The sequence below is a fragment of the Lycium ferocissimum genome, chromosome 11 (assembly GCF_029784015.1).
Source record: "Lycium ferocissimum isolate CSIRO_LF1 chromosome 11, AGI_CSIRO_Lferr_CH_V1, whole genome shotgun sequence".
Taxonomy (NCBI): domain Eukaryota; kingdom Viridiplantae; phylum Streptophyta; class Magnoliopsida; order Solanales; family Solanaceae; genus Lycium; species Lycium ferocissimum.
The window spans coordinates 19730544-19745959 of record NC_081352.1 but is presented as its reverse complement, the minus strand read 5'-3'; positions in this window follow the sequence as shown (position 1 = coordinate 19745959).

Below are 15416 nucleotides of genomic sequence, written 5' to 3'. Positions count from 1 at the left end.
CAGAATTAAAAGAATTGAAAGGTGCGAGGGATTTATTAGAGAAGGGCTTCGTTAGGCCCGCACATCACCTTGGGGGGAGCGGTATTGTTAGTAAGAAAAAAGAAAGATGGGTCGGCGCGGATGTGTGTTGATTATAGGCAATTTAATAAGGTAACCATAAAGAATAAATATCCCTCCCGGATTGATGATTTGTTTGACAGATTTGCGGGGTGCTAAGTGTTTCTCGAAGATAGACTGAAGGTCGCTACCACCAAGTGCGGATACGAGAGGCAGATATTCCAAAGACTGCATTCAGGACCCGATATGGACATTATGAGTTCAGAGTGATGTCTTTTGGGCTGACTAATGCTCCAGCAGTGTTTATGGATTTGATGAATCGGGTGTTCAAGCCATTCCTAGATATGTTCGTAATTGTATTTATTGATGATATCCTGATTTATTCACGATCAGAAGAGGAACATGCAGATCATCTGAGGGCGGTACTTGGGGTGCTCCGGCAGAAATTATATGCTAAGTTCTCTAAATGTGAATTACGTTGACTTCGATGGCGTTTTTGGGGCATATTATTGGAGGCGACGGCATCGGTGGATACACGAAGATTGAGGCCGTAAAGGGTGGCCTAGGACCTACGACACCTACTGAGGTACGTAGTTTTCTGGGGCTAGCGGATATTACAGAAGATTTGTGAAGAAGTTTGCTTCGATTTCGGCGCGGGTCGTTAATCCAGGCTAACTCGAAGCGGCTAAGTTCCGAAGAGATCGATGCTTGCGAACGGAGCTTCCGATTCTTTGAAAGAGAAGTTGACTACAGCTCCCGATCCCGACTCTTCCGAGGGACCAGATGGGTATGTCATATATTGTGATGCTTCGGTGTTTGATTAGGGTGTGTATTAATGCAAAGACATATAAGAGTTATAGCCTATGCCTCCCGGCAGCTCAGAAAGCACGAAAGAAATTATCCTACTCATGATCTGGAGCTAGCAGTGGTAATTCATGCTTTGAAGATATGGAGACACTATCTATATGGCATTCATGTTGATATTTATACGGATCACAAAAGCCTCTGAAGACATCTTTAAGCGAAGGAGCCGAATTTGCGGCGAAGAGGAGGTGGCTAGAGTTCTTTGAAAGACTATGATGTTGACATTTTATATCATCACCGAAAGCCAATGTTGTAGCGGATGCACTCGGTACCGTAAGTCTATGGGCGGCTTTGACGGACGTGCCATCGAAAAAGAAAGAAATGGTTCGTGAGATTCATCGGCCTAGCTAATCTTGGAGTCCGTACGGCGTATTTCCGAGGCGGGGTTTCGTCCGGAGTTGCGGAATCCTCTATTATGGAAGAGGTAAAGCGGCGCCAATATGAGGACCCTGTTCTGGCACAGTATAGAGACACAACCCTTAATAAGGAGAAGACTCCATTCGAGATTACCCCTGATGGAGTACTACTACACAGAGGCAGATTATGTGTACCTGAGGTTGCGGGGCTGCGGTGACAGGTTATGGGAGAGGCACACTATGCCCGTTATTCTGTTCATCCGGGATCAACAAAGATGTATCATGACCTCAGATGCTTGTACTGGTGGGATGGTATGAAGAGGGACATAGCAGAGTTCGTTGCTCAGTGCCCAAATTGCCAACAAGTTAAGATCGAGCATCAGAAGCCAGGTGGATTGTTACAGGATATGGAGATTCCGATTTGGAAGTGGGAAGTAATTAATATGGACTTCATTACAGGCTTACCTCGCACTCCACGGAAGTATGACTCCATATGGGTTATCGTTGATAGGCCGACGAAATCAGCCCATTTCTTCTGCCAGGGAAGTTGCTTATTCGGAGGATTATGCCGGTTATATATTAAGGAGATGGTAAGACTTCACGGAGTTCCCACATCTATTATATCCGACAGAGGTGCCCGGATTCTAACTTCCGGAGATCATTTTCGGGAAGGATTGGGGACACGGGTGAGTCTTAGTACGACATTTCACCCTCAGTCTGACGGACAAGCCGAGCGTACTATTCAGACGCTAGAAGATATATTGCGGGCTTGTGTTATTGATTTCAGAGGTAGGCGGATGATCATTTGCCACTGGTTGAGTTTGCTTACAATAATAGCTACCATTCTAGCATCCAGATGGCACCGTACGAGGCTCGTATGGCGGAAATGCGGGAGTCATCGATTGTCGGTTCGATGTTGGCGAAACTAAGTTAATTGGCCCAGATATGATCCAGCAAGCAGTTGATAAGGTGAAACTCATTCGGGAACGGTTATTAGCAGCCCAGAGTAGACAGAAATCACATGCAAATAATCGACGTCGACACTTAGAGTTCCAGATTGGTGATTGGGTATTCCTGAAAGTGTCACCCATGAAAGGGGTTATGAGATTCGATAAAAAGAGAAAGCTCAGTCCGAGATATATCGGGCCTTATCAGATTGTCCGTAAGATAGGCAGGGTTGCCTATGAATTAGATCTACTTTCTGATTTGGGAGCATTACATCCAGTATTCCACGTATCTATGCTTCGCAAATGCATTGGTGACCCTTCCAGAATATTTCCCATAGAGGATATTCGAGTGTGACGGAGCTATCCTACGAGGAGCGACTCTATAGCCATCTTTTGATCGTCGGTGAGAAGGTTGCGTAATAAAGATGTGGCTTCCGTTAAGGTGTTGTGGGCGGAACAATAACGAGGAGGAGATGACTGGGGAAGTCAAGAGAGGAGATGAAGAAGAAGTATCCCCACTTATTTCCGATGCCTACAGGTAATCTAAATTCCTTACTTGGTTATGCTGATTGATGAATGAATTGTATGTGATAGCTGTAAAAGAAGCCCCCCCGAAATGCTTGTAAGACCCTGTAGGACTAGTTTAACATTCGAGGACGAATGTTCTAAGGGGGGGGGGGGAGGGGGAGGATGTTACATCCCGTATTTGATACATTGGGATATTCCGAGTTAACTATGATAACTTAAGGACAAGGCTATTTTTCGATTTTATTTAGTGCACAAGTTGCTTAAATTCTATTGGTGTGGAAATGTTAAGGGAAATTTGGAGCTAATTATTCATGATAATTATTTCATGAAATGAAAAAAATAATAAAAATATTTCATGAGAAGGGCCAAGTGGCCGTGTGGTGTGTGTGTGGGCACCCACCCATGGCTTGGCCAATTGCCTCAAGCCATGGGTTGGGCATGTGTTCACTTTGTAGAGGTTATGTGCATAGATATATATAGACAAGAGATGATAAGCAAGACACTAAAATTCATCACTTCACAAACTCAATAAACTTGGAGAAAAAGAGAGGAGTATTCGGCCAAGGGCTAGCCGAATGGGTGCCAAGAAAAATTGATCAAAAAATAATTTTCTTCTAGCAATTCAACCAAGCGGAAGGTCCTTATTAACGTGGGGTTTTTGTTGGAACAATCAAACCATTCATTCTTGCAAGCACAAACCCTAGCCTAATTGAGGAACTAAGTGGTAAAGGTAAGGTTTAATTCCCTTTTTCATGTGTTATGGATGATTTGTACATGTTGTAGTGTGTAGAAATGGATGAAATTCATGAAATTTTGCATGTTGATGTTGAGCCGTGTGTGGTCGGGTTTGGTGTGGCATGGTGAACTAATTTTATTTAGTATTTTGGTGGTTGTTGTTGTGGATTCTATGATGTAAAATGAAGGTTTAATGGTTCAAGTTGAAGTTGTAATCGTTGTGGGCTGTTTTGGAGGTTAACGTGATTTTAATGTAGTTTTTATATTTATGAGAATGACATTGTTTACGTATGGATTGTTGGTGTAATGCATGAATTTGGAGAGAGGAATGTGTTGTTGTTGTTGTTGTTTTCGGGTTTGGGGAGGTTTCGGGTGGAGTGGAGTTTTGGTTGGATTGTTTTGAATATTTTGCGGATTGTTTGAAATGTTCTTGAATCTTGTTTGAATGATCTCGGATTAGTACTTGAACATGTGAGCGTTGATGTTGGCTTGAATGTATGTAGTTGAATTAAATGTAAATGGAATGTTGTCGAATTAAGTAGAAAAGAGTTACTAACGTTAGAATGCGTTTTGAATTGATTGTTGATGTTGTTAATATGGTTGTTGGTATTGTTGTTGATGATTTAGCCGAGTTGAATTCTCGGGGTTGTTGAATTTATAGGGGAAATGCTGCCCAAATTTCTGTAGATAAAGTGCTAGTTTGGGATTGAAACCCTAAGTGCCTATAGCTAATGCTAGTATTTAATGACGTTATTGTAGATCTTGGGAGGCCCGAGGCTTAAGTTTGGACTAGCTTAGGCAGCAGACGAGGTATGTAAAGCCTAACCTTTCTTTCTTTTGGCATGTCCTAGTTGTAAGTAGGCTATGATACGAGCCTCGGGGTAACTCTATTCTTAAGGTCCGAGCTTGTATACGATTCTTATTCACTTCTTAATGTTGGCTTTCTTAATGTAGTCGACTATGGTCCTTATGTCTTTTATATGATTGGATTTCAAATGTTGCATAAAGAGTCTTTGTTCCTAAAAGATCTTATGTTGAACAAGGCCTCTAACTTTCATAGACGGGCTCGGATCGCTTCGATACGTTCGTAGAGGACTCTATAGCGTATAATGTCTCTAACTTTCACAGCTGGGCTCGGATTGGTTTGATACTTGTCCGTGGTCCCCGAGACTTTCCTATGTATAGTTCTAATGACTTTTGAAAGAACTTAATATGGCTATCGCCCCGACCCCCGAGTGTTGATTACTTACTTATCTGTTGAGTCTGAAATGATAATTTTTATGCATATGGTTACTCACATTCTGCTCGTCGTGCAACCATTGTTATATCTTTCGCCGAGTCCCGGCCGATTATGTCGTCGTGCGCACTATGTTATATTCCGGAGTATGATGTGTTACGGTTCACCGAGCCTCGCCAGGGGCCGGGTTCCGTTTATATTTTGGTGTTATGATGTGTTATGGCGTTATGATGTGTTATGGAGATATGTCGGGTTACGGAGATATGAAATCTTACGAGTATGATGTGTTATGGCGCCAATGACGGGTGGGCGACCATATTCCCTGAGCCCCATGCATGGTTTGTGTTTCGAAACTAAATATTTTGGTATTTTGCATATTGTACTTATTTACTGTACTTCTTGTTCCGGTTATGATCCTGTTTACTGTATTTCATGCTTTGCATACTCGGTATATTCGCATCGACCCCCTTTCTTCGGGGAAATTTGTGTTTCATGCCCGCAGGTACAGACGCCCACTTTGGTGATCCGCCACTTAGGGACACCTACTCGCTATCTGGGAGTGCTCCTTTGTTCCGGAGCCTATATTTTGGTACATACTCTTCCGTTGTATATGCATATGTCTATTCAGGGGTACGGCGGGGCCCTGTCCCGTCATATGATTCTGTCTTACTCTTAGAGGTCTGTAGACATATATGTGGGTTGTTAATATTACTGTTCAGCTGTGTTTGTATGATTTATGTTTTGTGCGGTCCCATTAGCCTTGGCAGCCTTGTCGGCTTGCGTTTGTATATGTTTTAGGACGCTGTGCTTTATGATAGCCTTGCTGGCTTCTGTGATATATATATATTTATACGTGCGACAGTTTGGGACTATGAATGATCTTTGTATAGGTATAAGTTATTTGTATGCTGAGTTTGCTTAATGGGGTGTACGAGTGTCCAACTCGGGCACTAGTCACGACCTACGGGGTCGTCGTGACAAATATGTTCAACGACTTACTAGTTGCTTAGCAACAAGTCCGTTACTTGTTCGATAAAACCCAACAAGTTACGTAGTCATTTGAACAAATTCATTACTTGTTGGAAACTGTACAACAATTTATTAACAAGAATATACACATTAGTGATTTGAACACGAACAACATATCATATAAACCAAGTTCATAATCACCAAGAATATAAATTACCATGTTAAGAAAGAATAACATTAAAATGTCATAAAGATCCAACGAGATAACTATTATTACAACACAATGCAATCTACAACTATGGAGCATTTCGGCTTGGACATGTTATTTTTTTGTGGCCAACTGTTTTGCATAAGGAGCATTTGTTTTTCGCATAGCCCTCTTTGTCTACCTTCTTCCGTGTTTGCTAGAACTTAAAAGCTTCACATCCCTTGGCCACCACTTGCACTTTAGATGTTCACATCTAAAACAATACACACTTCGCGAATTGAATGACATTCCTTTATAAAAACCTGTTTCATCATCTTGAACATGGCTAGACTGTGACAATTGTGCAGCACACGGTGTATTACTCGCAAGTTCGGGTATAGGGATCGGCTCACCCCCACTTCCATGGGGCTTCGCACTTCTATTATCTGGAATATCCATATCCACCCCTTCCAATTTATCATTTAATATATCTTGTTGGTTTTGAGCTAAATTATGGTTCTCGACCGGGCTTTCAACCACGTATACCCTTAAAATGGGCCTAGCTACATCTTTCAAATAAGTACGCAAACGACTCGATCGGTTATCTTAAAAGGCAAGACCTGTGGTTTTCAAAAGAGCTATGCATGTAAGTGATGACAAGGTCTTTCGGTTCACAAGTTAATTCACAATAGTTAATGATTAAGTTCACAAAATCATCAAACTCAACATCTCTTGGGATAGTCATCGCTATCGTCTCTAACATGTGACTACCCTTCCATCGCCAAATATATCGATTGTTCACCTCGATCCATTCACCATGGCAATCAACACCTATTATTATTGAGTCCCCCATTAATGGTGCAGAAGATATTTTGTTTTAAGAAAATCGGTCATGACCAACACAAGAAGTCAAAGGCCACATAAATTTATGATTAATTTAATTATTGAGTGGTTTTTTCTGAAATTTTGGACCTAAAGTAGTTAACTTAATCACAATTTTGAGTGGCCTTTGAGCTTGGATGTTCAAAGCTGTCACAAATAGTAATTACAATGCTTGAATGTCAAGTGTTGAAATTACTCTAGGTGACAGCTTTGACCACCCCTGCCCAAAGGCCACTTAAATTTATGATTAAGTTCATAATTGAGTGGTTTTTTCCTGTAATTTTGGACCCAAATTAGTTAACTTAATCACAACTTTAAATGACTTCTTGGAACAAATAACTGACTTGTTGCAACAAGTAGGTTACTAGTTGCAACAACTCGCTTATTTGTTGGAGACAGCCTCTGTTTTTGTCTCTGTCTCATATAAAAATGGAACAACTATATGACTTGTTGGAACAACTAACGTACTTGTTGCAACAAGTATGTAACTTGTTCAACTACTTGGTAACTTGTTGGAGACACTTCGGTTTATCGTTTGATAACGAGAATGCAACAACTAAGTGACTTGTTGGAACAAATAACGACTTGTTGCAACAAGTAGGTTACTAGTTGCAACAACTCACTTATTTGTTGAGACACTTAGGTCTACCATCTACGTTTCATAACAAAATGGAACAATTATATGAATTGCTAGAACAAACTAACGTACTTGTTACAACAAGTATGTAACTGCTTCCAACTACTTGATTACTTGTTGGAGACAGACTTCGCTTTTTTGTCCGTTTCATAACAAAATGCAACAACTAAGTGACTTATTGAAACAAATAACATACTTGTTGCAACAAGTAGTTTACTAGTTGCAACAACTCACTTATTTGTTGGAGACAGCTTCAGTCTCTGTTTCATCCAACAATTGTCAAATGTGTCCAACAGCTGCTGTAATTGATGCAGCAAGTATCATACTTGTTGCAACAAGTAACTCAGTTGTTGGAAAGAGTAGGAGCTCTCCAACAGATTTCATAGTTATTGCATAAAGTACAACAGCTGTTGTAAATTATTTATTCACATTTTTAGTAATTGTTGCAACCCAGATTAGTAAATGCATTAACAACTTCATAATTTATCAACAACTCTTGCAGAAACACTAGGACTACAACAGCTGATGCAAAAAGTTCAGAAGCTCTTACACAGTAGCTTTAGAACTTGTTGTAACAACTATACTGCTGTAACTACGAATCTGGGAAAATCAGCAAATAAGGCAACTATACCCAGATAAACAATTGAAAGAAACAATATTGTTTAACTTACCAATGGACCCGAAAACACTTATAAAGTAATGCCAGTGCTACACCAATGACATTCAATCAAAAAATTGTAAAATCGGATGATTTTTTTTCTTGAGCAATGGCGGATGAAGAAGAAGAAGAAGAAGAAAGCAGGGGCGGACCAAGAAGAAGAAGAAGAAGAAAGCAACACGAAGAGCAGAAGAACAAAAATGGAGGAAACGGCGCTGAAGAGGATCTTTTTTTCTCGATTTTTGTATTTTAGGGTTTATAGTGGTTGGGTCAAAGTGTTAAAAATAAAACTTTGGGGCAAAGTGTTAAAATTAAAGTTTAGGGTCAAAGTGTTAAAAATAAAACTTGAGGGCAAAGTATTAAAAATAAAACAGAGGGCCAAAGTGTCAAAAATGAAACTATTGGGCAAGCTCAAAGTCCCTTAATCACTAATCAAATTTAGTCACCTCTACGCAATAATTAAAATTTGAATCACCTCCCTTCAATTTTAAAACTAAAACATCACCTATAATTAAATGCCCCTAGTTACTTGGTATCCTAACTTATGTGGCCCCGAAGACTTATCCAACTTGCAAACCGTAATTATGGTGACAAATTTATTCTTCTAATCAGTCCAAACTCCAAAAACTTTTGCAAGACGGCAACGCCATTCTCATTCGAGTGTCGTTTTCATTGTCTGTGTAGGTGTGTGGCGGAAAGTAATGATATACTCCCTCCATCTCATTTTAACTACTTGGTCACATTATGAAAAATATATGTCCCAAATTATTTATTCATTTACAAAATCAAGATAAAATTAATTAAATCTTTCCCATCTTACCCTTAGCATTAAATGTTTTTGAAAATAGTCAATATTAATTAGAATGTATTTATTGGAGAGAGATTGTGGTAAGATAGTAAAATTAATTTTTTATTTATGATTTCTTAAGGGGCATGGAAAAGGGAAAGTGGCCAAGTAATATGGGACGGAGAGAGTATTGTTTTAGTTTAAAATAATTTTTACTTTAAGAATTCAAGACTAAAGTTGATGATTATTTCCAACTACACTTTTAACATTAAAGAAGTATACACAATATTAAGAGAAAAAAAATTTGTCTACATTTATTAAATAAGCGTAATTTAGTAAATTAAATCTTGTATTTATTATTTTCTTAATGGGCGTGAAAAGAACTAAAACGATAGTTAAAATGAGACGGTGAAAGCATCTGCTAAAAAGAGTATATACACTAGCTCATTTTGCCCAATATGCTAAAATGTCAGTTTTTGCTAATGGGATTTTCTTTTTTGTCATGCTTTCTCTTGAGCCGAGATCTTCTGCGAACAATCTCTCTACCTCCCAAGGTATGGGTAAAGTATGCGTACACTCTACCCTCCCCAGATGCCACTTGTGAAATTACATTGAGTATGTTGGTATTGTTGTTGTTGGGATATTAATTTGATGCTTTAGGAACAAAATGATTGTTACACCCCGTATCTTAGAACTAAGGTTAAACTCGTATCATTAGAATTTTAGTGGAAAAACTGAAGGTTTGAACCTTTTCCGAAAATGGTTAATTTCCAAAGTTTGAACCTTCTCAAGATGGCTAATAGTAAGGCACCTAAGATTCAATAGAATCACCAAAGTTTTCGATACGTCTTTCTTCCATCCCAATTTTGTGAAAATCTGTTGAGAATTTGAGAAAACTTAAAACATGAAAGTTGTAGCCCTATGAAATATCTTTCCAACAGTATATTATGGAGTCCAAACGGAGCTTTTTACAAGGAGTTATGCCATTTTAACGAATACTGTCAGTAATGGCCTAGGGCGCCGCGCCAAGCCAAAATGACAGAAAAATGTAAAATTCATCAAGCCCTGTAATATAGGCCAAGTGCGCCACCCTGGGAGACACCACACAAATTATGCCTGAAACATTTTTTTTTTTCTAATTTTATATGGACCCAACTCCGAAAAACTTTTCCCACTTCATTCTAAACAATGTTTTTGGAGAAAAAACACCCCAGGGCTTCCATAATGCATTCAAGCTGAGTTCCTACTCAAACCCCTTTGATTATTACATCAATCTAATAACGATTAATGCTAGAATCCCAATCTATTCCATAGATTATCGATTGAATCTTCATCTTGGACAAAAGAACCCTAGAATCTGAATTCAAGAGGATTGAACTTCACAAAGGTAATACTTCTACGCTCTAATCACTTATAGTACTTCTACGCTCTAATCACTTATAGTTGTGAATTGATGAGTTCTTGGGAGAATCGTAAATAGGTTTGATAGAGAGTATCATATGAACTACGCTAGGGTTTTGGATTATTAAATTACGATTGTTGTAGTCATATGGATGATGAAGAATAATGTTACTTTCATCAAATTAAGATTGTAGAATCACCTAGAAGTAATATAATGGAATTGGGTGAAGAAAACACCATTAATGAAGGTTGTGGAGCTTTATGCCCACTAAGTATTTGATAAAATGCTCGAGTGATCAAAGCATGGATATTATTACTAATATGGAATCCCTTTGACTTGTGTTGCAATAGATTAAAGTTGAAAGGATTGACGAACGTTGTATTACACTCAAAGGCCAGAATTAAGGTATGTGAGGCTAACTCTCTACGTTTGGGAATGTTAATGATTGTCCCTATGCCACATTCATTTACAACGTTACCAATTGACTCAGAAATATAGTTAAGCTTAGTTCCTTGAATAATTGCAGAACTTTTATTCTCTAGTTTCATAGTTCATTCATGACTTTCATTCCGAACGTTGTGAGCTCAGTACGTAATCAATATAGACTTGTGTTTAATACCCATGAGTCTCAGTCTAGAATACTCAGCATGTTTATAAATAGTTAAAGCTTCAGTTCTCATAATCAGTTCATGAATACATGTATGAGTGAATCATTACCCAGTATGTCAGTGTTGTATCTTTCAGCATGATTCTCAGTTCTTTTATGTAACTTGCTTAATGATGAACACCTGTGTTATTAGGCCTAAGGCCGCAGTTATGTATACGTATACTTGGGCTTGAGGACGCAGCTTGTGCACATATATATTGGGCACGAGGCGCACATATATATATTGGGCTCGAGGCCCGATTATTTAATAAGGGATAAATAGGTGTTCCTCATTCGGAAACGGGGAGAGTATTCATATCTCTACTTCCTTATTACAATTCAGTTATCAGTTATTAGTTCAGTTTCAGAATTTATAATTCTTTCTTTTTTCGATTTATTTATTAGTGTAATTCAAATGTGATATCTGATCCCCTTTTATTCCTAGCGTGCATCTCGCGATGCGAATGATTTACAGGTTGACGATTTTTCTTGCTAGGGCCTTCTCGTATCAGCTGGTTGGTTAGCCCCATTCCCTCAGGGCATTATCGTACTTTTAGTCTTTATAGTAGTTCTGTCAGTGAGGTATGCTGGGGGCCTTGTCCTGGTAAACAATTAGTAGTTCAGTACTCTTTAGAGGCTTCGTGGACTCTAGTCCAGTCAGTCAGATGTTTAGCAACTTTTGTGTTGGCCTTGTCGACTACTTATTTAGACTTTCAAACTTATTCAGTATTTTTGCATTTATGATATTTCAGTCAGGCTTTTAGTAGATCAACGTGTGTCAGTGTTATTTTTGCATTTAGTATATTTGATATCACATGTTGATTCAGCCAGCCAGTTGGTTCGCTCGGTCACATGAAGACAAGAACCGAGTGCAGCCTTACGCCCGGGTCATGGTTCGGTGTGTGACAAAGCTTGGTATCAGAGCTTAGGTTTAAGAGTCCTAAGGAATCTATAAAGCCGTGTCCAGTGGGGTCACTCTTACGTGTGTGCGCTCTCCACACATGGAAATAATTGACCGCCAAGACATCTAGGATTGTCTCACTTCTTTCATACTCTAGATCATGCAGTTAGAACTATGCTTTCGGGAATCCTTCTAACTCGTGCAAATTACGTGTTTCAGAAAATGCCTGCGAAGAGAAAGTACACTAAGAGGACTTTAGCTACTAGCCAGAGGGCTACGGCTGATGCTGCTCAGGAAGAGAACACCCAGACCTAGGGAGCCACCTCAGTTCCCGCACCCCCACCTACTACCAGAGGGCCTGCGGAGGTCCCAATTACTCCGCCGCCCAGTGCTTTAGACATGGATGTCAGGGGAGCTATCCAGTTGCTTACCCAGATTGTTGCTACTCAGGCCCAGAGGCAGGGAACAGGTGCTATTGATGGGATATGTAGTTCTAGGTCCAGGGAATTCCTCAACATGAAACCTCGAGTTTTCACAGGGACCAAAAAGGATGAAGATCCGCAAAATTTCATTGATGACGTTCAAAAGATATTTTGGGTGATGCATGCTACAGACACAGAGGCATTAGAGTTTGCTACATTCCAGCTGAAGGATGTTGCTAACACTTGGTATGAAACATGGGAAGAGTCCCGAGGGGAAGATGCTGCTCCTGCGACTTGGAAAGAGTTTGCAAACGCGTTTCTTGAGCATTTTCTACCCATTGAGGTTTTGGAAGCTAAGGCTTTAGAGTTTGAGAGACTCAGACAAAATGAGATGAGTGTGAACGAGTACTACCTTAAGTTCGTCACTCTGGCCAAGTATGCTCCGGAGATGGTGCGTGATATGAGGGCTAGAGTTAGGCGATTTGTGTTGGGCCTTATACCCGACTTGCATGGTGATGCTAATATAGCTGCTCAGAACAATGACATGACCATTACTAAGATGGTTGCCTTTGTTCAAGGGAACGAAGACAGGCTGAAGGAAGAAGAGCGGCTACAGAAGGAGAAGGACAGGGAATTCAGCAAGAGAGCTAAGTCTGGAGGAAATTTCAGCCATGGGGGATCTCAAGGAGGTGGTTGTCGCTAGTTCTTCAGGAAACCAAAATCAGGACCTGCTTCATCTTCAGCTAGTGCACCAGTTCATAGGTCCAAGTTTAACAAGAAAAGCCAGAATTTTAGAGCACGGACTCTCGGTCGTATGGGTAGTGTGGGCTACAAAGTCCCTAATTACCCTACTTGCAACACGTGTGGTAAGAGGCACCCAAGGGTGTGTCGTTCGGGCATAAATGGTTGCTTTGGGTGCGGTCAGCAGGGCCACTTCTTGAGGGATTATCCATCAGCAAGGCAGAATAATGGAGGTAACGTGGCTCAGTCCACAAATTCAGCAGCTCCTCGCAATTCTCAGGCCCAACAGGGGCGTGGTGCAGCAAAGTCCGGCAATGTGGGCAGTGATCAGAATTGTCTGTATGCGCTTTTAGGCTATCAGGATATAAAGGCTTGTGGAGATGTTGTCACAGGTATGCTAACAGTCTTCACCTTCGATGTTTATGCTCTTATGGATCCAAGATCCACCCTATCTTATGTAACCCGATATATTGCTAAGAAATTTGGGATAGAACCCGAAAAGTTGTGTGAACCTTTTGAAGTGTCCACTCCAGTTGGGGAATCAGTTATAGCTAGACGTATCTATAGGAGCTATCCAGTCAAAGTGTATCATCGCCTTACTGTAGCAGACTTAGTAGAATTAGAGATGGTAGATTTTGATGTAATCATGGGCATGGATTGGTTAGAGTCTTGTTATGCCACAGTGGGTTGTAGGACCAAGATAGTAAGTTTTGAATTTCCTAGTGAACCAGTCTTAGAATGGAAGGGTGATGCAATAGCACCTATGGGTAGGTTTATTTCCTATCTTAAAGCCAGAAAGATGATCTCTAAAGGGTATATCTATCATCTAGTTCGAGTTAGGGATGCAAATGCTCAGACCCCCACTCTCCAGTCCGTACCAATTGTAAATGAGTTCCCAGAAGTGTTCCCTGAGGATCTTCCCGGAGTCCCCCCGATAGGGAGATTGACTTTGGAATTGATCTACATCCCGACACTAAACCGATATCTATTCCACCTTATAGAATGGCTCCAGCAGAGTTGAAGGAGCTAAAAGTCCAGTTGAAAGATCTTCTAAATAAGGGATTTATAAGGCCAAGTGTCTCACCTTGGGGCGCACCGGTCTTGTTTGTCCGAAAGAAGGATGGGTCTCTGCGTATGTGTATTGACTATCGTCAGTTGAATAAAGTCACCATCAAGAACAAATATCCTCTTCCCAGAATAGATGATTTATTTGATCAACTTTAGGGTGCCAAGTGTTATTTCAAGATTGACCTCAGATCAGGGTACCATCAGTTGAAAATTAAGGAAGTGGATATTCCTAAAACAGCTTTCAGGACTCGTTATGGGCATTTTGAATTTTTGGTGATGTCGTTTGGTTTGACGAATGCACCAGCAGCTTTCATGGACCTTATGAATAGGGTCTTCAAGCCTTATCTTGATTTGTTCATTATTGTGTTTATTGATGATATCCTGATTTAATCCCGTAGCGAGACTGACCATGCAAAACATCTCAAAATCGTGTTGCAGACACTGCAGGATCGCAAGCTATATGCGAAATTTTCTAAGTGTGAATTCTGATTGAAATCAGTAGCGTTTTTGGGCCATGTCATCTCAGGCGAAGGCGTGAAAGTGGATTTTCAGAAAATAGAGGCAGTGAAGAATTGGCCTAGACCCACCTCAGTATCCGATATAAGAAGTTTCTTGGGTCTAGCAGGCTATTACAGGCATTTTGTAGAGGGATTTTCCTCTATCTCATCCCCTTTGACTAGACTGACTCAGAAGAAGGTCAAGTTTCAGTGGTCAGATGCTTGCGAGAAAAGTTTTGAGGAGTTGAAGAAGAGGTTGACTTTAGCTCCAGTCTTGGTGCTACCAGAGGGAATCGAAGGGTTCGTGGTGTATTGTGATGCCTCAGGAGTTGGTCTTGGATGTGTTTTAATGCAGCATGGCAAGGTTATAGCTTATGCGTCCAGACAACTTAAGCCCCACGAGAAGAATTATCCGACTCATGACCTTGAGTTAGCAGCCGTGGTATTCGCGCTAAAGATCTGGCGCCATTATTTGTATGGAGTGCATGTTGATATTTTCACAGATCACAAGAGTCTTCAGTATATTTTCAAGCAAAGGGAGCTGAATCTTAGACAAAGAAGATGGCTCGAATTGCTTAAGGATTATGATGTTGATATCCTCTATCATCTGGGGAAAGCAAATGTTGTAGCCGATGCTCTCAGTCGGCATTCTATGGGAAGCTTAGCTCATGTTGAGACAGACAAGCGAACTATGACGAAGGAAGTCCACCGCTTAGCAAGCCTAGGAGTTTGACTTCTGGACTCCGAAGATGGTGGCGTTGTTGTTCAGAACAGGGCTGAATCCTCCTTAGTAGCCGAAGTGAAGGAAAAATAGTTTAGTGATCCCTACCTATTGCAGCTGAAGGAGGGAATTCACAAACACAAGACTACGGCTTTTGAACAAGGGGGAGATGAT